The sequence below is a fragment of the Dipteris shenzhenensis genome, chromosome 13, assembly GCF_047967505.1.
Source record: "Dipteris shenzhenensis isolate YYH24624 ecotype China chromosome 13, Dip_SZ_1.0, whole genome shotgun sequence".
NCBI classification, from domain to species: domain Eukaryota; kingdom Viridiplantae; phylum Streptophyta; class Polypodiopsida; order Gleicheniales; family Dipteridaceae; genus Dipteris; species Dipteris shenzhenensis.
Window position 1 is genome coordinate 41,820,619 of NC_141608.1, and position 26,243 is coordinate 41,846,861.

Below are 26,243 nucleotides of genomic sequence, written 5' to 3' on the forward strand. Positions count from 1 at the left end.
ACAACCCATGTCCCTAAAATTCTGCAGACATGGAGCAGTGCTATCCATAGGAGGAAAGAGGGTATCTTCCTTGTCCCACACCACCTTTTATTCCTCCTTTATAGATACAATACATGCATGTGTCAGGCAGATTTCCTTGCAACCTCCAACCATTAGCACTATTATTTTTGTTACGATTGTTAATTACAGTCCAAGCTGTCAACTAATGGTCCAAGCTCTCAGAGATGCATCTAACGGAGCTATAATCTGCTCCGCCATGACTTTAGCCCCATCCCTCCACTATTTCTTTGTCATCATCATACCTGCCAGCTGCACCATAGATGTTAGAAAGCAGAACAAAAGCTCCTTCATCCTGGGGTTCCAGATCAATAATTACTTCTGCTACACGTATGGCACGATTCACATCACTGAAAATTCTACAGGCACCAAGCAATGCTCTCCATACCACTGCCTCAGGCCTACATGGCATTTTCCTAATAAAAGCTTCTGCTTCCTCCAGGCATCCAGCTCGGCCTAAAAGATCAACTATACACACATAATGCTCAGTTGTTGGCGTAACTCCATAGTTTTGATTCAGGGAATCAAAATAGCAGCAGCCTTCCTCCACTAAGCCCGCACGGCTACATGCAGACAGAACGCCTACAAACGTGATACAATTAAGATTTACACAACCTTTTTGCATTTGCCAAGCAAGTTGTAGGGCCTCATGACCCTGACCATGTTGGGCATAGCCTGAAATCATTGCTGTCCATAACACCACATCTCGGTTTGCAAATTGATTGAATACCTGTCGGGCTTCCCCTATGCTACCACACTTGGCGTACATGTTGACAAGGGTACTACCCACAATGGCATTTTTGTCAAGCCCACTTTCAACAATACGAGAATGTACTTGTTCGCCCAATTCTAAAGCAGCAATGCTGGCACACGCATTAAGTATGATTGAAAAAGTGGCCTCATTGGGCTTCACTTCTTGATACTCCATTTGCCCAAATAATTTAATGGCACCTTCAGCATTCCCTTGATTGGTATATCCTGACATCATGGCATTCCACAAGACGACATCATTTCTGGGCATTCTGTTGAATACTAGTCGAGCCTCCTCCACACTACCACATTTGGCAAACATGTCCACCAAGGAAGTCCCTACAAAATCATTTGGCTTGATTTCACTCTTCATTATAAGATCATGGATCATCTTGCTGTGCTCAAGGTCTCCTAGGCTTGCATATGCATTGAAAATGCTCACAAGGGTGACATCATTTGCCTTCATTCCTTCCTGTTCCATTTGCTCGAAGAGTTTGAAAGCCTTCTCAGGATAACCTTGACGAGCCCATCCTGCAATCATTGTACTCCATGACACCACATCCCGTTCACGCATATTAAAGAACACTTGCCATGCATCATCAATGCTCCCACATTTGGCATACATATCAATAAGGGCATTCTCCATAAATAAGTTTGGTTTGACTCCACTTCTCCTAATCTGGGCAACGATCAGCTTCCCTTGTTCTAGATCTCCTAGCCCGGCACAGGTATTGAGGATGCTGACAAAGGTCACCTCATTTGGCTGCACACCTTCACCCATCATTCTCCCATAAAGTCTCAATGCCTTCTGAAAATAACCAACTTTGGCATATCCAGCCACCATCGCAGTCCATGAGACCACGTTTCGCTCTGGCATACTATCAAATACCTGAAAAGAACTTTCTATGCTTCCGCATTTGGAATACATTGCAATAAGTGAGTTCCCAAGATAGCCGTCCAATTTAACTTTAAATTTGATTATGTAAGCATGGATCTGCTTTCCCCAATTTAGGTCCCCTAATTTTGAACATGCTGTGAGGATACTTGCTAAAGTTACTGCATCTGGTTTAATTCCTTCACGTTCCAGTAACTGAAAGAGCTCAAAAGCCTCTTGCGAATAATTATTTTTGGCATATGCTGCAATCATCATATTCCAGGTCAGCAAATCCCGTCCTGGCATGCTATCAAACACTTGGCGTGCATCAGCAACACTCTTACATTGAGCATACATATTCATAACAGCGGTCCACAGAAAAAGGGATGGTTTACATCCACTTTTGACAATATGGGCATGAACATGTTTTCCTTCTGCTAAGGTTTTCATCCTAATGCACCCTTGCAGGAGAGAGACGTAATAGCTCGAGGATCCCTGAGTGCCTTGTTGACTCATAAGATCCGAAACGTGCTTGGAACGACCCTGCCTGCAAAGCAAGCTTAGATTTCACCTCTGCTGCTGCTGCAATGGTCTTTGCTAATTGCTAGAGGCAAATATGATCATAGAAACAAGCGTATAATTGACTAGAGTGCCCAACATTAGATTTCACATGTGCTGCTGCTGCAATGGTCTTTGCTAATTGCTAAAGGCAAAAAGGCAAATATGATCATAGAAACGAGCGTATAATCGGCTAGAGTGCCCAAGATTAGATTTCACCTGTGCTGCTGCTGCAATGGTCTTTGCTAATTGCTAGAGGCAAAAAGGCAAATATGACCATTGAAAACGAGTGTATAATTGACTAGAGTGCCCAAGATCTCACCTGGACATGGCTGTAAGCCGGTCCAACGTACATGGTACTTGACAAAATGTCTAGCCCTCAATTCATATCCTGCAGACCTCCATGGTGAATGCCTCCATGCCTGTTCCATGGAACATGCATGGTACATAGCCCTCATTTCCCATGTTTCTATAAAAGGGGGCATGGCGTCACAAGCAACCCATTCATAGCTTACGACAAAGGCAGGCTCACGTGGCAGGGGCCTCTGCCTGCCAAATCTGGCTGCCCGTGTTCAAATCCTGCAGGCTGCCCATGTTCAAAAGCTTGCTTCCTGGGAGTATGGGCCCTTCGGCTTATGCGCCCCTCATTGTGGGCCATGGGTGGGTGAGTGTGAACAAAACAAAAAACAAGATGAATTTCAATCATGTGGCCTGCCTGCCTGCACACACACACACAGAGGGACCGGGGGGCGGGAGGGGGGCAAAGAAGATGAAGTCACTAAATGCATGCATCGAAAGCCCCTTACAAGGAGCACACTTGGACCAATCACCTTAAAATAAAAAGAAATGTCTTTAAAAATACCTATTTTTCCTTTCTTATCACACATCTTCACTACATCCTTCGTATGGCAGGCCAAAAAGAGGAAGTTATTTATCAACGAGAATAATGTCTTCGATGGAGTAGCACAATCAATGCATGGACAGAACCTCAAAGGCATTTATGAAAGTGGACAGAATCGGGGATGAAGGTGAGAATTAAAGGGACATCAGTGACGTTGATGGGAAACTCCTTGAAGAGGTAGCTGGAGTTATTGTTGGAGCCAGAACAGATGGCTTGGGGAGGTTGGCATTGGAGAGGAGGGTGAAAGGGCCGGTAGCGATGGAAAAGAGAGCTAAGGAGAGGTTATAGTGCTGGAATGCGAAGGGATAGAAGTAGAGGGGCAGCAACGGCCAGGCAAGATTGGGGAGCTGAAGGAGAAAGGGCACGAGGGGAAGATGAGGGAATTGGAAAGGAGGGAGGAGAAGGGGGAGGGGGGAGGAAGAATTGGCGAGGATGGATGGGGAAGCAGAGGAGGAGAGGAGGGGGAGCTGGATGTGGTTGAGCCAGGTGCGGTTGTCTGCTGTGGTAGTGCCGCAGTTGAGGATCAAGCTGGCACACACCACCAACCAATAGAGAAATAGTTTTTTTTTTCAAAACTAAACAATTGTTAATTTCTATTTTGCAAAAAACAAGTCAATGCTAATGCTACCCAGAGGGCAGGCCATAAAACGACAAGCTGAGGATTTTACTTACTTGGCTAACGCTCGGTGAATAAAAATTTCCCTCACAGTTCTCTTTTTGAAAGTGGCTGAACAAAATTCGTGAGGCCTCTAGACCACTCATATGTTGACGGTGCATCTCAAGACCACTAGCTCAAGTTTAATTTAAGGGAACTTGGGATCATTTGAAAATGGATAACCCATCAAGATTTCAGCCTAATAACATCCATACCCTCTGATGGCTCTCACCTAATTACTCCAATAGTTTGCTTTTCATTTGTATAACTTGACGTAAGCCCAAACCTAATTGAAAAGACCTTTATTTTTCAATGGACTAGTGTTTCCAATAGGCTACATGAGATGTTGTAACCATTTTTTAAAATTTGTCTTTAAAACAAAAGGCCGAGTTTAATTAAAGGGGGGATCAAAACCTAGACAAAAAAGGTTAGATGCAAAATGATGGCCAAAAAATGGGCATAAAACCCAAGGCCTATGGTCATAAGTACAGAGGGGTCACCATGTAAAAGGGATGGAACTACATCAGATACAGACAAATGTCACTGAGAGCACCACCCACCAGCTCATCAGTTTTGCTCACCAACTGAGCCAGATCTGACAAACAATTCTTCATAGCAATACAGATCAAGCTTTCACATCGCCCCCGACAGTCAGACCTTGTTTAAATATCAATTGTTTCCTGGTCAACCAAATATCGTAGCAAACTGTCCCACGATGTAAGGCCAGCAGGCCTGTAATGTGCAAGGTAACCCCGAGGCCTCTCCTTACAATGCTAGCCTCCAATATGACCTAACAAAAAAACCGATTTCAACCTAGCACGTCGGATTTGCTGTTCCAGCATACAACCATATACCTCTGACCTCAAGATAGCTCCAAAAAAGGTGTTGAATCGTTTCTACCGACTTACCACAAAGCAGGAAGAGAGGAGAGACCTGAAACTTGCTTGCCAACTTGGCTCTAACTGGTAGCCATTTATGCATGAGAAGGAAAGCTATCTTTCCCACCCTAGAACCCTGCCATAGCTCTCTAAATTCAACCTATGGACCTTCTGAGACCCCAATATTTATTAACCAAATTATTGTTAAAGGGTTTTTAATTCCTATTCTCATGAATAAGAGGGGAGGGCCCCCCTTCCTCATAAATAGAGAGGGACTTCCCATTATTCACTCTCCTCTTTATATGCCCCCTCCTCCCTTGTGCCTTTACCACCCTCCCCTCCTCCTTTTCCACTAATTAATACATTTTTTTATTATTTTCGATTAGAGACCTTTTGCATAATTCTATCAGCACAACTAGCTATATTTTGAGTTGACTAGGTAAAGATCAAACAAATACCGAGTTCATTTATCTCCTAATCCCAATCAAATTGAATAACTCAAAACCTGTATATGCAAAACCTATGCCACCAACGATACACGTATTAAAATTCTCCACTTGTAAGAAAACAAGTCTATAATGAGGCCAATTCCTTGTGTGTGTATTGAAGTACATGAATGCATATATAGATAGTTAAATAACCACACAATTTGTGTGGGGAGAGGCAACATTCTTCATTTCCAAAAGTTCTAAGTCCAACGAACGTGCCCATCCTTGGGCATGCACCGCTTTGCATTCACTCTGCATGTGCATAGTACAGCTAGATGTCTTAAGCACTCCACTCTCTCCCCTTGATCCTCCAACATGGCATCAAAGCCACTCATGCTCTATCCATTGTGCAAGCCCTTAGTCTTGTCAAGGTGCAAGCCCTTGCTTCCGTCAAGGCAACGAGCCCTCCTTCTTGAAGCATTGTGAGACACTGCAAGCCCTTACTCTTGTCAAAGTGCAAGCCCTTGCTTCCATCAAGGCAACGAGCCCTCCTTCTTCATCTTTCTTAAGCTCACCTTGTAAAGCTCCTTATCCTCTTCTATTTGGTTCAAAAATCTCTCCATCCCACTTCATGGAGCTTTAGTTATCCTCTCTTGAGTGATTATTTGTTTTTCAATTCATTCCTCCCGTATGAGGATTACCAAAAAGTGAGCGGAGAAAAGCGAGCAGCCCCAAATAAGCGAGCAAGATTAAATAGGTTTCAAGCGAGCGAGAACCTCATCCAGCATCTTATTCCCCTCAATATCATTGGAACAATTGATGTAATCATAAGCAAATTAAACATATTCCAACAATGAAGGCATGCCTGAAACTCACAATAAACTTCTCTTTCATCCCCATACTATCAATTTGAGTCGTTGTGGAGAGGTAGAGACATAACAATACATAAAATTTGCGATAAAAAAAGCAAACACTACTCAGATTAAACATCCACACAGCAAGATAATGATAGATCACAAGGTAGAATATATGACTGAAAATATGTAAACATGATCATGTGCTACATATACATATCATGTCTTTTATGCTTGCAGAAGATCATCCATACATTCGATCCAAAAACATGGAAACAGAACTAACTATGTCAAAAGAAAAAAAACACATTTTCATCATAAGGATTAATTTTTCTTAGTGAAAATACCTATGAATCTGGACAATACCATGCTTTAAAAAACTTAGGGAGCCAAAAAAGGATTTTAGCCCTCCATACTTCTATTATGACCAATGTCTGAATGATAGTTCTATCGGAACTAGAAATGAATGCATCTAACCACTATGTTGAGTGCTCATCCTAGTATCCTGTAGACTATTATGTTAAACTCAATACGTGACCATAAACTCAAGCATAAGAGGAGCATGATTCAAGTGAAATAATTGGCCGACACTCTGTAACTAGTATCCTGCTGCATCTAACGAAAAATATGCACCAGGCGTTAACAAGCTTCTATTTCCACCCCTATAAGCAAACTCGTATCTTGTAGTATGAAAAACTTGAAGGAAAACATTGCACTTAATGCATCAATTAAGCCAGTGACTACTCATGATGCACAATCAAACAATCATCAAGGAAAGTCTACTCAAGCAAGTTGAAGCAAAAAACCAAATATCTATTTGGATCTATGCCGTGGTGTATCCGCCAACCATGAGTAGCAAAAAAACCTATGAAAAAAGCAAAATAGGGATTATGCCACTCTACCATGATCACTTCCATGCTACAAATAAGGGAATACATAGTCGTTTTAGGGTACTTTTAGGGTTCATTCCCAACCACTAAAAAGAGAGCCAATGCTATCTATTTGTATTCATAAAGTCTTTATGAGCATTATCATGTTCAATATAAGGATAGGAGCCAACTCAATGGGTAGTCTTAAACAAATATAAATACTATTCGAATTAACCTTATGCAAAAGCTTTTTTTTTAACACAAAGTAAAACTTGATTATACATATAGATGGAATCAGGTCACCATTGTATTTAGTAATTAAGTTGAAAATATTCCCTTAGAAAAATAGCTCAATCAACATAGTACCCATATTATATATCCAAAATTTATAAGATCTCATTCATACCATTAGATTGTTTTCATCACTTGTCATGAGTACTAACCTCAATTGGCATTATGTATTTGGGTCAAAATAGTTTTTAGTATAGGATATAATGGAGCAATACATTTATGTAATATCTAGTGATCATAGTTTCTAATATAGGATAAAATGGAGCATAGAGTAATCTTGTCATTCAAAAATGATAATATACCTTCCTTGACCATATACAAGTATCATGCATTCATAAAAAAAGTAGTCATAAACTGCAATATAATGTGCCCATAATGCATGTACATTAAATCTTCACATGTTAGAATGTGAGAAAGGGAATAATTTAACTATGAAATCAGGGATCAATGTAGGAAATGGTCTTCTATGCACACATATATGCTAAGGGTCCATCTAATACAATATTGGAAATTGATGTGAGTATAAGTGTATGCATCCATCGCTGATGTATATGAGTGTATGCATCCATTTGTGATGTATATTGTTGTACTAATCCATGGTGCTTTACCACTTGAGTTGTTTGTAGCGCAATTAATCACAACAATGTTGTATTTTTTAAAAGAAAAATGCCATAAAAATTTCATGCTACAAAACACACAAAAAAAAAAGGCATTTGTAGCATTAATCCAAGCATTTCCTACAAGCAATCTCCATCCCTCCCTTTCTTGCTTCTCTTTCGGCCACCTCCACCCTCTTGTTGCCCTTCAAGACTGCCTCTTGCCTCCTCGCCTCCTTGCTTCCTCACCTCCTCACCTCCTTGCTTCTTTGCCTTCTCACCTCCTTGCATCACTCCTCACGTCATCCTTCTCCTCATTTTGGTGTCTCCAATGAATAGCTTGGGGGTCTTGTTTTTGGAGGGGGGAAGCATAATAATGGCAACACCTTAATGCGCTGTCATTTTTCGTGCTTTTGCCACCCAAAAACAAGACCTGCAAATCCCTTGCTTAAGCTTGAATGAGCCTCTTGATTTTGGGCGTGTTAAGCCATTTTTGACCATTATACCCCCAAAATCAAGAGGCTCATTCAAGCTTAAGCAAGGGCTTTGCAAGCATTGCAAGTCCAGTAAATGAAATCAATCAGATCAGGAATTGGCAAACTCAATTTGGGAATGGTCAGAAATACTTTGTCTTTGAATAATGCCTTGGATCATGGGATGGGGTCCCATGAACTTGCTACCTGTGATGACGAATGGTTCTGCCCTTGACTAAAGGTGATGTGTGTAGTAGTAAAAGGATAGCCCTCATGGAATCTCTAAGGGGTCTTAATTTTGGCCATGATTTGCACATTCTAGCACTTGAGCCATACATCAATTTCCAACACTTGAGGCATATAGTGGCTTTGCCCACGCAACGTTTCCAGCCGCAATCCAAGCATCAAGCAATCTCATATTCTATATCCAGAGACATCATGAGGGGTAGAGCCTCTTTTTGGTAGTGTCACTAGCAATATGTATTGAAAAAAAAATGTATTCAATTATTATATTCTTCCTTGCTATATGAATGCTCTTAATGCATCCAAATTGTAGAACTACTTCAATACTACTTCTTAGTTATATTGTATAATAACCTCCATATGTATGCTCGTGAGACAACAAAAGGAGACCTGGCAACCCAAAAATGATAGCGCATTGATGCGCTGCCATTTTTGGGCTACCAGGCCTCTTTTTTTAAGTCTCCTGAACATAAGAACAAGCACTTGTGTTCCTTACCTTTCTTTCCAATGGGGGTCTTGATTTTGGGGGTGTATGCCAAAAATTGATAAACAACATTATTTGATGCATATAGCTTTATTAAATCGATAAAATAGGCATGAAAACATCTAAATTGGCTCTTGCCATTTGATTTGATGTATGACATGACCCCATTTGGATTTGTAATTCCAAAGATACGAGGTCTTACTTTTAGGGCTTGAATGCCTGAAATAGGCAGCGTGTCAATGCGCTGCCTATTTCATACATTTAGGCCTCAAAAGTAGGACCCCATGTAGGACCAAATGAGGTCCTACTTTTGAGGCCTAAATGCATGAAATAGGTAGCACATTGACAAGCTACCTATTTTAGGAATTCAGGCTTTAAAAGTAGGACCTTGTATCTTTGGACTTACAAATCCCAATGGGATCATGTCCTATATCAAATCGAACAGCAAGAGCCAATTTAGATGGTTTTCATGCCTATTTTCTCCATCAATCAAAACTGTATGCATAAATATATACATCAAGATATGCATCAATATATGCATCAATATATACATATGTATGTATGTATATATATATATATATATATATATATATATACATACATACATACATACATACATGTGTGTGTGTATACACACACACACACACACACACACATATACACATATAGATATATATGTATGTATATACATACATATATACATACTTACATACATACAGCAAAATGGGGGTCTTGATTTTTGGGGGGGGGGGTATGTCAAAAATTCATAAACAACATTATCTGATGAATATAGTTTTAGTTGATGGAGAAAATGGACATGAAAACCATCTAAATTGGATCTTGCCATTCGATTTGATATATGACATGACCCCACTCGGATATACAAGTCCAAAGATACAGGGTGCTACTTTTAGGGTCTGAATGCCTAAAATAGGCGGCGTGTTAACGCGCTGCCTATTTCATGCATTTAGGCCTCAAAAGTAGGACCCCATTGGCAACACAATGGGGTCCTACTTTTGAGGCCTAAATGCATGAAATAGGCAGCGTGTTAACACGTTGCCTATTTTAGGCATTCAGGCCCTAAAGGTAGGACCCCGTATCTTTGGACTTACAAATCTAAATGGGGTCATGTCATATATCAAATCAAATGACAAGAGCCAATTTAGATGATTTTCATGTCCATTTTCTCCATATATCAAAATTGTATGCATCAATATATACATCAATATATACATATATGCATCAACATATACATACATACATACATACATAGATATATATATATATATATATATATATATATCTATGTATGTATGTATGTATGTACATGCATATATATACATACATACATACATACAAACATCAAAAGTAAGACCCCATTGGTTTCCCATGTTATGCATTTTGTTGTCTCATGAGCATAAGAACAAGCACTTGTGTTCTTTACCTTTCTTTGCAATGGGGGTCTTGATTTTGGGGGGGTATGCCAAAAATTGATCAATAACATTATTTGATGAATATAGTTTTAGTTGATGGAGAAAATGGACATGAAAACCATCTAAAGTGGATCTTGCCGTTCGATTTGATATATGACATGACCCCATTTGGATATGCAAGTCCAAAGATACGCGGTACTACTTTTAGGGCCTGAATGCCTAAAATAGGCAGCGCGTTAACGCGCTCCCTATTTCATGCATTTAGGCCTCAAAAGTAGGACCCCATTGTGTTGCCAATGGGGTCCTACTTTTGAGGCCTAAATGCATGAAATAGGCAACGCGTTAACGCGCTGCCTATTTCAAGCATTCAGGCCCTAAAAGTAGGACCTCGTATCTTTGGACTTACAAATACAAATGGGGTCATGGCATATATCAAATCAAACGGCAAGAGCCAATTTAGATGATTTTCATGTCCATTTTCTCCATATATCAAAATTGTATGCATCAATATATACATATATGCATCAACATATACATACATACATACATATATATATATATATATATATATATATATGTATGTATGTATGTATGTATGTATGTATGTATGTATGTATGTATGTATGTATGTATGTATGTATGTATGTATGTATGTATGTATGTATGTATGTATGTATGTATGTATGTATGTATGTATGTATGTATGTACATGCATATATATACATACATACATACGTACAAACATCAAAAGTAAGACCCCATTGGTTTCCCATGTCATGCATTTTGTTGTCTCATGAGCATAAGAATAAGCACTTGTGTTCTTTACCTTTCTTTGCAATCGAGGTCTTGATTTTGGGGGGGTATGCCAAAAATTGATCAACAACATTATTTGATGAATATAGTTTTAGTTGATGGAGAAAATGGACATGCAAACCATCTAAATTGGATCTTGCCGTTCGATTTGATATATGACATGACTCCATTTGGATATGCAAGTCCAAAGATACGGGGTACTACTTTTAGGGCCTAAATGCCTAAAATAGGCAGCGCGTTAATGCGCTGTCTATTTCACGCATTTAGGCCTCAAAACTAGGACCCCATTGTGTTGCCAATGGGGTCTTACTTTTGAGGCCTAAATGCATGAAATAGGTAGCGCGTTAATGCGCTGCCTATTTTAGGCATTCAGGCCCTAAAAGTAGGACCCCATATCTTTGGACTTACAAATCCAAATGGGATCATGTCATATATCAAATCGAATGACAAGAGCCAATTTAGATGGTTTTCATGTCCATTTTCTCCATATATCAAAATTGTATGCATCAGTATATACATCAATATATACATATATGCATCAACATATACATATACATATACACACACACACACACATATATATGTATATATACATACACACACACACACACACACACACACACACACACACATATATACATACATACATACATACATATATACACACACACACACACATGCACACACACACACACACACACACACATATATACACATATAGATATATATGTATGTATATACATACATATATACATAATTACATACATACAGCAAAACTAGGACCCCATTGGTTGCCTATTTCATGCATTTTGTTGTCTCATGAGCATAAGAACAAGCACTTGTGTTCCTTACCTTTCTTTGCAATGGGGGTCTTGATTTTGGGGAAGGTATGCCAAAAATTGATAAACACCATTATTTCATGAATATAGTTTTAGTTGATGGAGAAAATGGACATTAAAACCATCTAAATTGGATCTTGCCATTCGATTTGATATATGACATGACCCCATTCGGAGATGCAAGTCCAAATATGTGGGGTGCTACTTTTAGGGCCTAAATGCCTAAAATAGGTAGCGCGTTAACGCACCCCATTGTGTTACAATGGGGTCCTACTTTTGAGGCCTAAATGCATGAAATAGGGAGCGCGTTAACGCGCTGCCTATTTTAGGCATTTAGGCCCTAAAAGTAGCACCCCACATATTTGGACTTGCATATCCGAATGGGGTCATGTCATATATCAAATCAAACGGCAAGAGCCAATTTAGATGATTTTCATGTCCATTTTCTCCATATATCAAAATTGTATGCATCAATATATACATATATGCATCAACATATACATACATACATATATATATATATACGTACATGCATATATATACATACATACATACATACAAACATCAAAAGTAAGACCCCATTGGTTTCCCATGTCATGCATTTTGTTGTCTCATGAGCATAAGAACAAGCACTTGTGTTCTTTACCTTTCTTTGCAATGGGGGTCTTGATTTTCGGGGGGTATGCCAAAATTTGATCAACAACATTATTTGATGATTACAGTTTTAGTTGATGGAGAAAATGGACATGAAAACCATCTAAATTGGATCTTGCCGTTCCATTTGATATATGACATGACCCCATTTGGATATGCACATCCAAAGATATAGGGTACTACTTTTAGGGCCTGAATGCCTAAAATAGACAGTGCATTAACGCGCTGTCTATTTCATGCATTTAGGCCTCAAAACTAGGACCCCATTGGCAACACAATGGGGTCCTAGTTTTAAGGCCTAAGTGCATGAAATAGACAGCGCGTTAACGCGTTGCCTATTTTAGGCATTCAGGCCCTAAAAGTAGGACCCCATATCTTTGGACTTACAAATCCAAATAGGATCATGTCATATATCAAATCGAACGACAAGAACAAATTTAGATGGTTTTCATGTCCATTTTCTCCATATATCAAAATTGTATGCATCAATATATACATATATGCATCAACATATACATATACACATATACATACATACATACATACATACATACATACATACACACACACACACATACATACATACATACATACATACACACACGCACATATATACATACATACATACAAACATCAAAAGTAAGACCCCATTGGTTGCCTATGTCATGCATTTTGTTGTCTCATGAGCATAAGAACAAGCACTTGTGTTCCTTACCTTTCTTTGCAATGGGGGTCTTGATTTTGGTGGGGTATGCCAAAAATTGATCAACAACATTATTTGATGCATATAGTTTTAGTAGTTTTAGTACACATACATACATACATGTGTGTGTGTGTGTACATACATACATGGATGCATGCATGCATGCATACATACATACATATTGATGCATATAGTTTTACTAGATGGGGAAAATAGGCCCCACTCTGATTTTTGTGGAGAGACACAACTAGACAAATAGAGCAAGTCCAAGGGGTGACTAGGGACACCCCCCCGGTAAATGGAGATGCCCGGTATGCAATTTTAGCACCAATTTTGGGATGTAACCCCCGAACCCCCCCTTTGTGCAGACGGGTATCTACTCTTGGCTCCTAAGCCGTCTCATAACCATCTGGTCTACTCTAAGACCCCTTCCAGTGTCTAAACTGGGGATCCCTCCCAATATCTGATACCCATCATGGCTTCTCCTCATATGGGGGCCTTACAACATTGGGTACACAGAATATTGGTGGGTTACATGAGAGGTGGACATTTGAGCTAACTCTAACAAAAACTTTGGTTGATCTGGTTTCTCAGTGTGAGAATCTTGGATGTGTTCTTGGACTCGTAGAGAGTTGTGAACATATCCCATGCTTCTTTTAATGTCTTGACTGTGTTGAGCTGTCCTAGCATGACATCTTGCACAATCTGCTTGATCAGGTGATAGGCATACTTTTCTTTTTGCTTGAGCTCGGGCAATGGCAAGATCTGCTACTAGTGCGGAAACCATTTGTGTAGATGTAGATCTCAATGTAGATCCCATTGTTGGTGCTGTGACAATAGATGGAGTAGAGCTATTGGTAGCTGGATTGTCCAATGGTCTAGGTGTAGACCCATCGACATACTCCCATTTGTCCTGAAGTACAAGGATGGTCTCCATTCGGTATTTCCATGTACCATAATTGGAGTTTTCTAACTTAGCAGATGCCTCCAGATTGAGGTTGCTAGTCATAGACATGGTGCAAGAAATGTACTCAAAAGTGTCATGAAAATCTCTATATGAATCAACTGCAAATACACTGTCTATGCCAAGTGAAATCTTTGAACCGTCGGTGAAGATAGAATTGCAATATATAAATCTGATCTGTGTTACAAGGCTTGTGGCAATGATGCCAGGAATAGCCAAGAGGCTTTACAAGGCTGAAATGATGTGCATGATGCCATGAAATAGCCGAATAGGCTTTACAATGGTGGCATGTGTGTGTGAAATCAAATGCTATCTACCCACTGAAACAATCTGCAATGCCTCTGAACCGTTGAAGTTTGCTCACTGAACTGATGAACGTAAGGTTTCAGGTAATGTAATGATGTGAAACCATATGTGAGCGTATGGACTGACTCCGAGTAGATACTAGTCAGGAATTTTGGGCAGGCTTAGATTGGCAACTTGGGGAAATTCAAAGCGTCCCCTCTATGGCGATCTAGTCTACTCTGATCTAGATCTAAACCAACCATTGATCAATGAAAAAATAGCAAATAATTCATTTTCTTTTGTTCTTTTTAAGTGTTGGGTCAGATGCATCGATGTAGAGGCTAATGTGCATGAAGGAAGTGGTTTTGTTGGCGACGCTAAAATGTGAGTGTAACTTGTGCCAAAATGTGCACATGATGTGTTGAGCACATAGAGCATGAAAAAATGAGCGACTTTCCTTTTTGGAGCACCCTCAAATTCTTCCTGGATCAAGAGGTACGACTTGATCTAGGTGGAGGGGCAAAAGGAGTGCAAATGGTGCTCAATGATGATGTGTCACTGTGGGTCACATGCAGTGTGCCTAGCAAGAGGTGTGCCAGTGGAGTCCTATGCTGAGGTGGTAGGAGTGGTCACATGCAGTGACTATGGAGCATTGTGAGTGCCTGCAGAGGTCAGTGCTGATTGGACAACAGAGGTGGCATTGTTGAGGTGGCACAAATGATGATGTCAATAGATGATGTGGTTGATGATGTGGTAGGATGATGTGGCATTGCCTACATGGCACTGATGATGTGGTAGCTGAGTTGGCAGGGTGATGTGACAGCCTCACAGGGCTACTGACATGGCCTGATGAGCTGATGTGGCAATCATGCCGCGTGTTAAGATAAGATGACATGGTGCACAGGCCATGTGTCACTTTACAACAGATGACATGGTAGTTGTGGCTAAGGCTATCTGCCACGTGTCGACCAATGGCTTCACCTAAATCTACGAAGATTCTGACAAAATCTTGGAGATTCCGTCTCCTAGGCTGGAGTTCTGTGGGCTCTGAGTCACTGAGGGTCATTGGTGTTGTAGAGGCGTGGTCAGTTGGAAAGGTGTCGTGGTGGTCGGCTTGAGAGACGTGGAGGAGCTTTGGAGCTATGGCTTTGTTGGAGGTCGCTCTATCGATGGCGGTATGGAGCCGTGGAGAACGGGCTGGCAAAAGCTTGGCTATGAGCTGGAGCGTTGACAGAATGTGTTGGAGAGCTTGGAGCTTTGCTTGCAAAAGACTTTGGAGGTCACTAGAGCCCATCTGTCAGTGGTTGCTAGGGAGCAGGTTGTCTCACCTTTGAAGCTGCAAATTTGAAGGTCGGCCATTTGCTGCTGTTCATGGGCTATAGAGTCTCCTTAAAGTCGACTGTAGAGATGAAGGCGGCTGAGGTCAAGTGTCGTTTGAAATTCCGTGAAGCTCGTTGGCTTAGTTGTAGGTGCGCCGTGAGCTCTGTGAGCTCAAAGGAGTTTTAGTTGGAGCTGTTGGAGAAGGCATTGCATTGGAGCCTTAATGCAATTATTGCTTTGAACCTTTGAAAGTCTAGGCCAATCGGTAGCACACTGTGGATAGCACAAGAGTTGTTGCAACCCGTGTGCTGAAGCGCTATGTCGATGGTCAATAGGACCGTTGATGGAGGCCTACACTAGTTGTGTGTTGACAATGAGTCAAGAACTCATTGTGGAGGCAACGTTGTAGCTGGTTCTCATGGTGCGTGCTACCTTAGTCAGTTGCGCCACCTTGCTGTAGGTGCTTGCAGTGTGGAGTTGGAGCTCGCCTTAGGAGCTTTTGATAGGGATGGCCGTCGAAGGAGACTTGTTGGAGAGGCTTAGCTTTGGAATCAACCTTTCTTTCTCTTTCTCACAAATCTCTCAAAACCTCTTTCTCAAAGACTAAGATCTAGATCTCTCTCTCTCTCATAAACAAGAAATACTCTCTTTCTCAAGAATGAAATCTCTCAAGAGCTCAAAGAAAAAATAATGGACGAAAATTTCCTCTCAATGGATGAAAATTTCTCTCAACGGAAGTGAAGGGAAGGATCTCACAATCACTCAAGAGAACTCTCAATCTCACAATCTCCCTCGCACTCTCAAGAATCACAATGCCTCAGCGGAAGGCAAGGGAGCTCTGATACCATGACAAAATATGAAGAGGGGAGAGGAGAAGAGTGGAGATGAGGAGAGAGGGCACAGCTAGAGAGCATACCACAAATGACTAACTGTACACTAGATTTAGTTAAAAAAATAGAATATATACAAATCCTTTTAGGGTTAGGGCTAGGGGATCTAACCCTTTCCTTTATAGCACTCTATAAGGTTAGTGCTATGCACATATGATCACGTGATGGTGCTATGCACACATGATCACATGATCTTGAGCGTGAACTCTCAACACCTTCCCTCAAGATCAACATCATGAAGTAGGCCTTCCCTCAAGATGATGATTCTAAGGAATCGAAGAAGGACTGAGCATTACATTCCATCAGGTGTTGTTCACCTACAGTCGTGTTGCTACTCCTTGTAGCATAGGTTTTCACAAGTGTAGCATAGGTCCTCGAGTCATGTTCTAGTGAGAGGTGTAGGCTAAAGTGTGGAAAGTATATCTCATGCATGCATGGGTGAGAAATAGGGATTCATTATAATGATTGATGGAGGTTGTCGCCTCCACGGGAGTTCAAGGGTTTAGAAGGGTATTTTAGGGTTCAAAAGGGGGACAGGGTTGAGAGAGCTAACTAGGAGTTCCAAGGTTTAGAGGGGGTTGCAAGGTTTAGGAGTCCAAGGTTGAGGAGTGGAGAGCTAGTCTCCTTCGCAAATTCGAGGGGGAAGGGTCGAGGAGGAGGGAGGAGGAGGAGGAGGGAGGAAGGAGGAGTAGGGAGGAAGGAGGAGGAGTAGGGAGGAGTAGGGAGGGTAGAGGAGTAGGGAGGAGGAGGAGGGAGGAAGGAGGAGGAGGGAGGGAGGAGGAGGAGAAGGAGGAGGAGGAAGGGTGGAGGAGTAGGATGGAGGAAGGGTGAAGGGTAGAGGAGTAGGGAGGAGGAGGAGGGAGGAATGAGGAGGAGGAGGGAGGAACAAGTACGGAGGAGGAGAAGGATGAGGGAGGAGGAGTGAGAGTGCTCTCAACAGAAGCAGAATGGAAGAGGGAGAGAGAGAAACAGAGAGCCACACAAGTTTTTGGTGGGTGCAGAACACCTTAATCTTCTTTTTCATTCATTTATATATGTGTTTGAGTATAATTGTACATAACCAGGGTAAAGGCACAGTGACTTTAACCCCACAACCTCCCACTTAAAGGACAATGTACCTTTAAGGGAGAACAACTAGTGAGCATACTATCCAATGCCCATTAATACACGACAATACTCAAACCGCTGACTAGGTAGACTCTTTGTCAGCATATATGTAGGGTTATCATCTGTATGAACCTTGACAAGCTCTATGCACTTGTCCTCAAGTACCTCCTTGATGAAATGGTACCTGACCTCAATGTGTTTGGTCTTTTGCATGAAAGACCGGATTCCGTGCTAGCTGAATAGCACTCATGGAATTACTATGCAATGTCGGTACACCTGTATAAATCCCCAAATCTCCCACTAGCCGATCAAGCCATATAGCCTCCTTGCAACCCTCTATGGCTGCAACATACTCAGCCTTTATGGTAGACAAAGCAACGTACTTCTGTGCGCGAGACATCCACGACACTGCACCACCTACAAAGGTGAACACATAACCAGAAGTGAATCTCCTACTATCCACATGCCCTTATCCACATGCCCTACATAGTCTAAATCTGTGTACCCAAGTACATGCATGTCTCCTCTACCAAAGCAAATGCACATCTCCTTGATACCCTTCATTTACCTCATGATGCACTTAATTGCCTCCCAATGCCTCTTTCCTAGATTAGCCATATACCGGCTAACAACTCCCATTGCAAATGCAATGTCTGGCCTAGTAACTATCATAGCATACATAAGACTCCCAACCGCTGATGCATAAGGAACCTTGGCCATCATGGCCCTCTCCTCATCTAATTTGGGACTATCTCTATGACTCAGTTTTACATATGGATGCGATGGAGTACTCACTACCTTCTCCCCCTCCATATTGAAATGTTGCAATACTTTGTAAAATACTCCTTCTATGAAAGCCAAAGGAGTTTCCTACTCCGATCACGCGTGATGTGCATACCAAGAATATGACTTGCAAGTCCCAAATCCTTCATATCAAAGGCCTCATGCAACTTGTCCTTTAATGCATCTAGCTCATAAGTATTCTTGCTAGCCAATAGCATATCATCCACATATAGTGCCAGGATTATCAGGCTATTATCCTTAGCCCTTTTAGTGTAGAGGCAATGATCAATTTCACTCCTTCTAAAACCCTGGGACCAAATGAAAGCATCAAACTTCTGATACCATTCTCTAGGTGCTTGCTTAAGACCATAGAGACTCTTCTTCAGCTTGCAAACTAAATGCTCTTTGCCCTTTTCTTCAAAGCCTTTCGGTTGCACCATGTAGATTTCCTCATGCAGATCCCCATGCAAGAAAGCTGTCTTGACATCCATTTGTATAAGCTCCATATCTTCTGCTACCACTAGTCCAAGCATGCATCTAAGTGTGGTCATCTTCACAACTGGAGAGAATATCTTATCAAAGTCCACATTGCTTGAACCCTTTAGCGACCAAACGGGCCTTGTACCTGGGCACATCATCACCTATGACCTTCATCTTGTAGACCCATTTACATGGCAATGCTTTCTTTCCATGTGGCAAAGAAACCAAGTCCCAAGTCTTATTCTTCATAAGTGAACTCATCTCTGATTGCATATCATACTCCCACTTGCATTGATCCTCGCATATCATAGCCTCTCTATAGCAAGAAGGCTCCCCGCAATCAGTAAGCATCACATAGTCTACCCCTGGAACAAACCTATCAGGCGGTCTAGACACTCTAGATGATCTTCTCAAAGGCATTTTAACTTGTTGTCCCACCTACATATCAACCACATTTGGCTCATCATTTCCACCGATAGATGATCCATCATCTACCCTTGATTGTATACCTGTGGGAGTACTTGGTGGTACCATTTCTTGCACATTTGGTGCATGGACATCTTGCTCTCTATTAACATATGTAAGTGGATTCACGTCCTGGAAAGTGATTCTCCTCATTTCCACATCCCTCATGGGTGCTTGATGCATCTTCTTCTCATTGAAGACTACATCATGGCTGCATATGACCTTCTTTGCTTCTGGATCCCAGAGATGATAGCCCATCTCTCCACTTTCACCATAACCCAGAAAGATGCATTTCCTAGACTTAGGATCTAGCTTCTTTCGAAGCTCTTTTGGTACATGTGCATATGCCTCACATCCAAATATACACAAATGAGAGTAAGAGGGCTTCTTTCCACTCCATGCCTCTTCAGGAATACCACCATCCAAACCCTTACTAGGTGATCTATTGATTACATGCACTGCAGTCTTCATTGCCTCAGCCCAAAAACCACAAAAAAGACTTGCATTGAAAAGCATGCATTGCAACCTTTCTTGAATAATATGGTTCATCTTTCTTCAACTGGATTTTGCTCTAGAGTACGAGGGGATGTGAGCTCCCTCTTAATCCCACGTGTATCACAGAAATGCTGAACGTCATGAGAGAGATACTCTCCACCATTCTTAGTCCATAGGCATTTAAGCATTCTACCTAACTGATTCTCAACCAAGGCCAGCCATTTCTGAAATACATGGAATGAATCACTCTTCCGAGCTATGGCATAAGCCCACACTTTCCTAGTTGCATCATCAATGAATGTCACATAGTATTCAGCCCCACCTAATGACCGTGTAGGCATGGGACCACATACATCTAAATGCACCAAATCAAGCTTTTCAAACTCTTTCTTTCCCCTTCTTTTATGGGCTGATTTAGTTTGCTTCCCATAGAAACAGTGCTCACAAAATTCAAAATCAGAGAAACTCAAATGTGGTACATAACCTAAACGGCATAAGAGTTTCATCCCAAGTTTGCTTCCCATAGAGACAGTGCTCACAAAATTCAAAATCAGAGAAACTCAAATGTGGTACATAACCTAAACGGCATAAGAGTTTCATCCCATTTTGGCTCATATGTCCCAACCGGCAATGCCATAAAAAAGTGCTTGGCTGCTTGGTTATTACAACAACATGATCAAACACCCCTGATACATGTAAGAGATACAAAGTCCCACACTTGGCACCCCTGACCAAAAGCATAGAGCCCTTCATAATTTTCCAACTCTGAAAGCCAAAACTGGTGTGAAAACTAGCATCATCTAGCTGACCCACTGAAATAAGATTCTTGGTCAACTTAGGCACATGTCTCACATGTTTCAAAACAAATGCAGACCCATTTGCAAAAGAAAACTTTATGTAAAACCTGCTCCCACTATGTCACATGCATAGTCATTTCCAAGATGCACACAACCTGTCTTTCCACTGTCATAAGTGGAGAACAATTCCCTATGGGGAGTAACATGGAATGAAGCACCAAAATCCAAAATCCAATCCTGGGAATATGCATCATCTGAAGTGGTAAGCAACTCTGTAGATAAACTAGACATGAAAAGAATGTGATTGTCACTATCTCCTCGATCTTTACTTTTCCTTTGACCTCCCTTGGACTCTCTTCCTTCTGATTTGCACCCCAATTTGCATTCTTTTTCTTATCCTTTTGCTCTCTTTTCAGCTTGTAGCAATCCTTTTTCATATGGCCCTTCTTGCCACAATGGTAACACTCAATGTTCCATGCCCTAGATTTGCTACGAGACTTCCCTCTTTCTTGGGACTTCCCCTTGACTGCCCCTTTGCACATTTAAGGCTGCATCCTACTTGTTACCATCCATAGACTTCCGTCTAATCTCCTCGGCCAACAAGCTACCCATAACATCATCAAATTTCAGTACACTAGGTGCAGATTTACTGATAGTTGTACGGAAGGTATCCCATGAGGATGGCAATGAACATAAGAGAAATATTGCCTTAGTCTCAGTATCAAAATTCATCTTCTGAGCCTAAAGTTGGCTGAAAATAATATTGAATTCATTCAAGTGAGAAGCAATGGAGACCCCTTCCTTTATCTGCAGCTCAAACAACCTCTTCATGAGGTAAACTTTATTAGAGGCAGTTTCCTTCTCATAAGTGGCACACAGTTTCTTCCACAAATCTTCCGTAGTCTCCTCATTTACTACTGTGAAATAAACTGACTCTGCAAGATGAAGTCTAATAGTAGACTTTGCTAATGCATCCAACTCATTCCAATCATCCTCAGACATATCTACAGGCTTAGCTTCAATGCCTACCAAGGGTTTAATCTGCTTCTTTTGAATAAGCACATCCCTTATCTGTTCTTTCCACAAAGAAAAGCTTGTCCCATCAAACTTTTTAATGCTGAAACACTCCTTTTCAGACATGGAAGAGGATGCCATGATGCAAATGAAACAAAATCCCAAATGCTAGTACTTGCAAGAGAGAATCACACCAAATACTAGGTGCACCCAAATGTGTATGCCACAATAGAGTGAAATGTCACCAAAACTCAAAGCTCAAAGCATCAAAAGATACAGCTGACTCATGTGCATGTACCATGCATCCATATGAGCAAATCTGGCCTAAAAGAAAATGCAAACTGCAATGGCAATCCAAAATGCCAATAAGTGACAAATGGCTCAAGCATAAACACCGTCCATGGGCATATGCATCAATAATATCTCATCCAAGAGAGCATAACACTATCAGTGCATCACCTGCAATGTGTCAAAGCTATCCCTTAGCATAAAATAGCATCCATGTGCAAAGCGTCCATAAAAAATAGTATCCCACAAGGCAACATAGAAGTTTTAGGACCTCTTGAGTCCACCGGAATTGATAGATCTGCAAATGGTTGCTCCAAATTTGAGTTCCAACACCTAGGCAAAAAAATGTAGGAACTAACACAGTGAGTCGGAAATCCAATGAAATGATCCCAGATTCAAGAATGAAGGTGTTTCCAAGCTCCTAAAGTGAAGTGGACACCAAAAGCAAGCAATAGTTGCCTCTACAAGTCAATACGGAGTCTCTGTCATCGAACAAAACAGGGAAAAGCTTAAAAAACGACTTTTTCTTTGAAAACACTTGACAGGCTCTCAAAACCACTTCGCAAAACTAAAGTGACTTTCCAGAGGTTCCTTCAAGGTCTCTACACACTCGGATGCAAGTAAAGCCACCCACAAAGCTTCCCACAGAGCTTCTCCTTCCTCCCACAGAGCTATTGAGCTTCCAAGCATTCATGCATGCTCAGCTAGATCACCCAAGCTCTGATACCAGTTAAGAGTGCTCTCAATGGAAGTGGAACGAAAGAGGGAGAGAGAGAAACAGAGAGCCACACAATTTTTTAGTGGGTGCAGAACACCCTAATCTTCTTTTTCATTCATTTATATATGTGTTTGAGTATTGTACATAACCGGGGTAAAGGCACAGTTATCTTTAACCCCCACAGAGGAGGAGGAGGAGGAGGGAGGAAGGAGGAGGGGGAGTTAGTACAAGTGTAGAGAGTGCAAGGGTAATGGCATGCTAGAACACGATAGTGTAAGAAAGCATGGACACAATGGAGATCAATCGCATGAACATAATAGTGAGCTTGAACACTGCACCCCAAAGAGTGGGAGCTTCATTCCATTGAGAGATATTTATACATGTTGGTCTCTACACAATCTATAGGTACCTCCGTGGGGGGACCTCTTTTGTAGGAGACCTTTTGGGGACAGGAGTCCCTCCACTTTTGGGGGGACCTTTTGGGTCTCTACACAAAGTGGGGGGACGTTTTAGGTCTCTACACAAAGTGGAGGGACCTCCAAAAGTGTAGGCTTTTAGTCTCTCTCTCTAAATTTAGTATTTCTCTCTCTAGATCTTGATCTTGCAAGTATGATTGGGTCTTTTCTAGAGAGGATTTTGGTATCCTCATCCTATAAGATTCATCATACCATTTTTCAAGCTCAAGATATTACAAGCGGAGCTTTGCTGCTACTCTACATAGACAATGCTCTTCATAGTTGTTGTCCTAGACTGCACTTTTGGCCCTTATTACAATAGGGTTAACAACTCCCTTGGACCGATTTGATTACCCATCCTCAGGTTATGGTTGAGTCTATGGATGATGTTGTGCTACGGTTGTCTTTACCCAATGAGTGTGGTAAAGATAGCGGCAATGATAGATGGAGCGAGCTTGTTGTCGATCTTTTCCTTATAATCCACTAGCACCGTAGATTGCTTGCTTAGTGTTTAAGAAGCCGGTGTCAACCATTTCTTTGAACAAACACACATAATGCCCTTGAAGATATATGGCTCTTTGAAAGAGGCGACTTGTTGTTTGAGCATCTATCTTTTGATTTGGATTGAAGTTGAGGTTGGGCAAATGGTCATCAATGGTGAGGGACACTTCCAGGATGACTACTAAGGCTTCATTGTATTTTGGACTTTCCTTGATTGTTTTGTCATAACTTCCTTGCATAATTGATGCATGTTTGTCCAAGGCTCTGATGAGTGTTTCTTGGCTTGTCCACATTTGATTTTAGAGTTTCTATTGATCAATGGCCAATTGCGAGGAGCATCTACATTATCTGGATCATGATGATTAGCATCCCACCGGTAGTGACAGGGACCACATGAAATGTGGAATTCATGTGAAAGGAAGATGGAGCTTGTATGTATTCAAGGAGGTACTTTTCATTGAGCAACTTTGGTCTACGCCAAGCAGGCTATGGCGCCAATTTCATGTTGATGTCTGGAGTGATTTGTGCTTGGCGGATACTCATTGAAATTCCGAAGAGGTCCCATCCTCCTCTTGATTGCATGTTTGGATATTGCCTCCAAAAATCACCAATGGGATTACCGGGCATGGGAATCCTATCTGTGTCTTGTTGCAATTCCAGTGTGGGTGTGCGAATTGGATTATCCAATTCTTGAAGCTCATTGATGGAATCATTAATGGTGTCTTCCATTGAAAACTCAAGGGATATTGAAGGAATATGTGGTCTTGGGGGAGAGGAAGAGGTTTTAGGGGAAAAGCTTGAGGTCGAAGCAAGTAGTGAATTTGAGAAGGTAGAAGTAGGGATGTTGGTAGAAAGTGGAGGGAGAGTAGGGCAAATTGATTTAGCAACTTGATAATCCTCAAGGGATGGATTGTTAAGGGATGGAAAAAAGTTAGGTATAACTGGATGTATAACTGGATGATAGGAGTTAGATTCATGGATTAGGCAATAGTGTTGAGAGGCATGGAAAGGAATACGGGTTAGCATGGATTTTTGGAAAGGTATGGAGGATAGTATTGGAGTAAGGGAGGGATGTGAGTAGATCACAATATAGAGTGACAAGATAATGCAAGCGCAAAATATTGTTGCAGGATTGCCTAAGTTCAAGGTTGCAGAAATGCATAAGGTATGTTAAGCCTGTCAATTTGGAAAACAAGAAAGGAAACCATTTCCTAAACATGTTCAAGAGAGTAAGAGGCCATTGGAATTAATCTACTCTGATGTGTGGACTACTAAAGCTGCATCTATTGGAGGCTGTCATTATTTTGTCACTTTTATTAATGACTATAGCAGAAAAGTTTGGGTATATTTTATGAAAAAGAAAAGTGAAGTGTTTGGGCATTTCAAATCTTTTAAAGGTATGGTTGAAAAAGAAACAGGCCTGCAAATAAAATGCCTAAGGTCAGATGGATGAGGAGAGTACCTCTCAAATGAGTTTGCAAGTTTCCTGCAGAAGCATGGCATAATGCATCAATATTCATGTAGTCATACCCCATAGCAAAATGGACTTGCAGAAAGGAAAAATAGGCATATTGGAGAGGTATCTTGTGCCATGCTTAACGAAAAAGACCCGCCATATTATTATTGGGCTGAAGCAATTGCTACAGCAGTCTACATAATGAACAGGACTCCCGCTGCAGCAATACATGGCATGATGCCAGAGGAGAGGTATACTGGTAGGAAACCAAATATTTCTCATTTGAAAGTTTTTGGTTGCATTGCCTATGTTCATGTGCCAAATGAGTTGAGATCCAAGTTGGATCCAAAAGCTGAGAAGTGCATCTTTATTGGTTATTCTCTACAACAGAAAGGATATAGATGCTATAACCCCTCTACTCGTAAGTTACAATGAGCAGAGATGGATTTACAGCCATTCACTATGCCTATATGGTCAAAGTGATACATGAACCAGAACCCACTTCTTTTGAGCAAGCCATGGATGAAGAAATGGATGCCTTGGAAGCAAATGCTACATGGGAATCGGTGCCTTTGCCTAAAGACAAGAATGCAATTGGCTGCAAGTGGGTTTATAAGGTGAAGCACAATGCAGATGGTTCTGTGAATAGATACAAGGCAAGATTAGTTGTCAAGGGGTATGCACAGACATATGTCATTGATTATGAAGAAACATTCAATCCGGTTGCAAGGATGGCAACCGTAAGAGTAGTCATTGCTATGGCTGCATCAAAGGGATGGTCTTTACATCAGATGGATGTAAAGAATGCTTTCTTGCATGGTGATTTGCAAAAAGAGGTCTATATGGAGCAGCCACTAGGTTATGTTCATGAT

The 26,243-nt window shown here is 41.2% G+C and overlaps 1 pseudogene; it reads right to left on the bottom strand.

Moving 5' to 3' along the window:
• Positions 1-254: 254 nt before the first annotated feature.
• Positions 255-2,239, bottom strand: LOC147895418 (pentatricopeptide repeat-containing protein At4g13650 pseudogene; annotated as a pseudogene).
• Between the last annotated feature and the right edge of the window lie 24,004 nt (positions 2,240-26,243).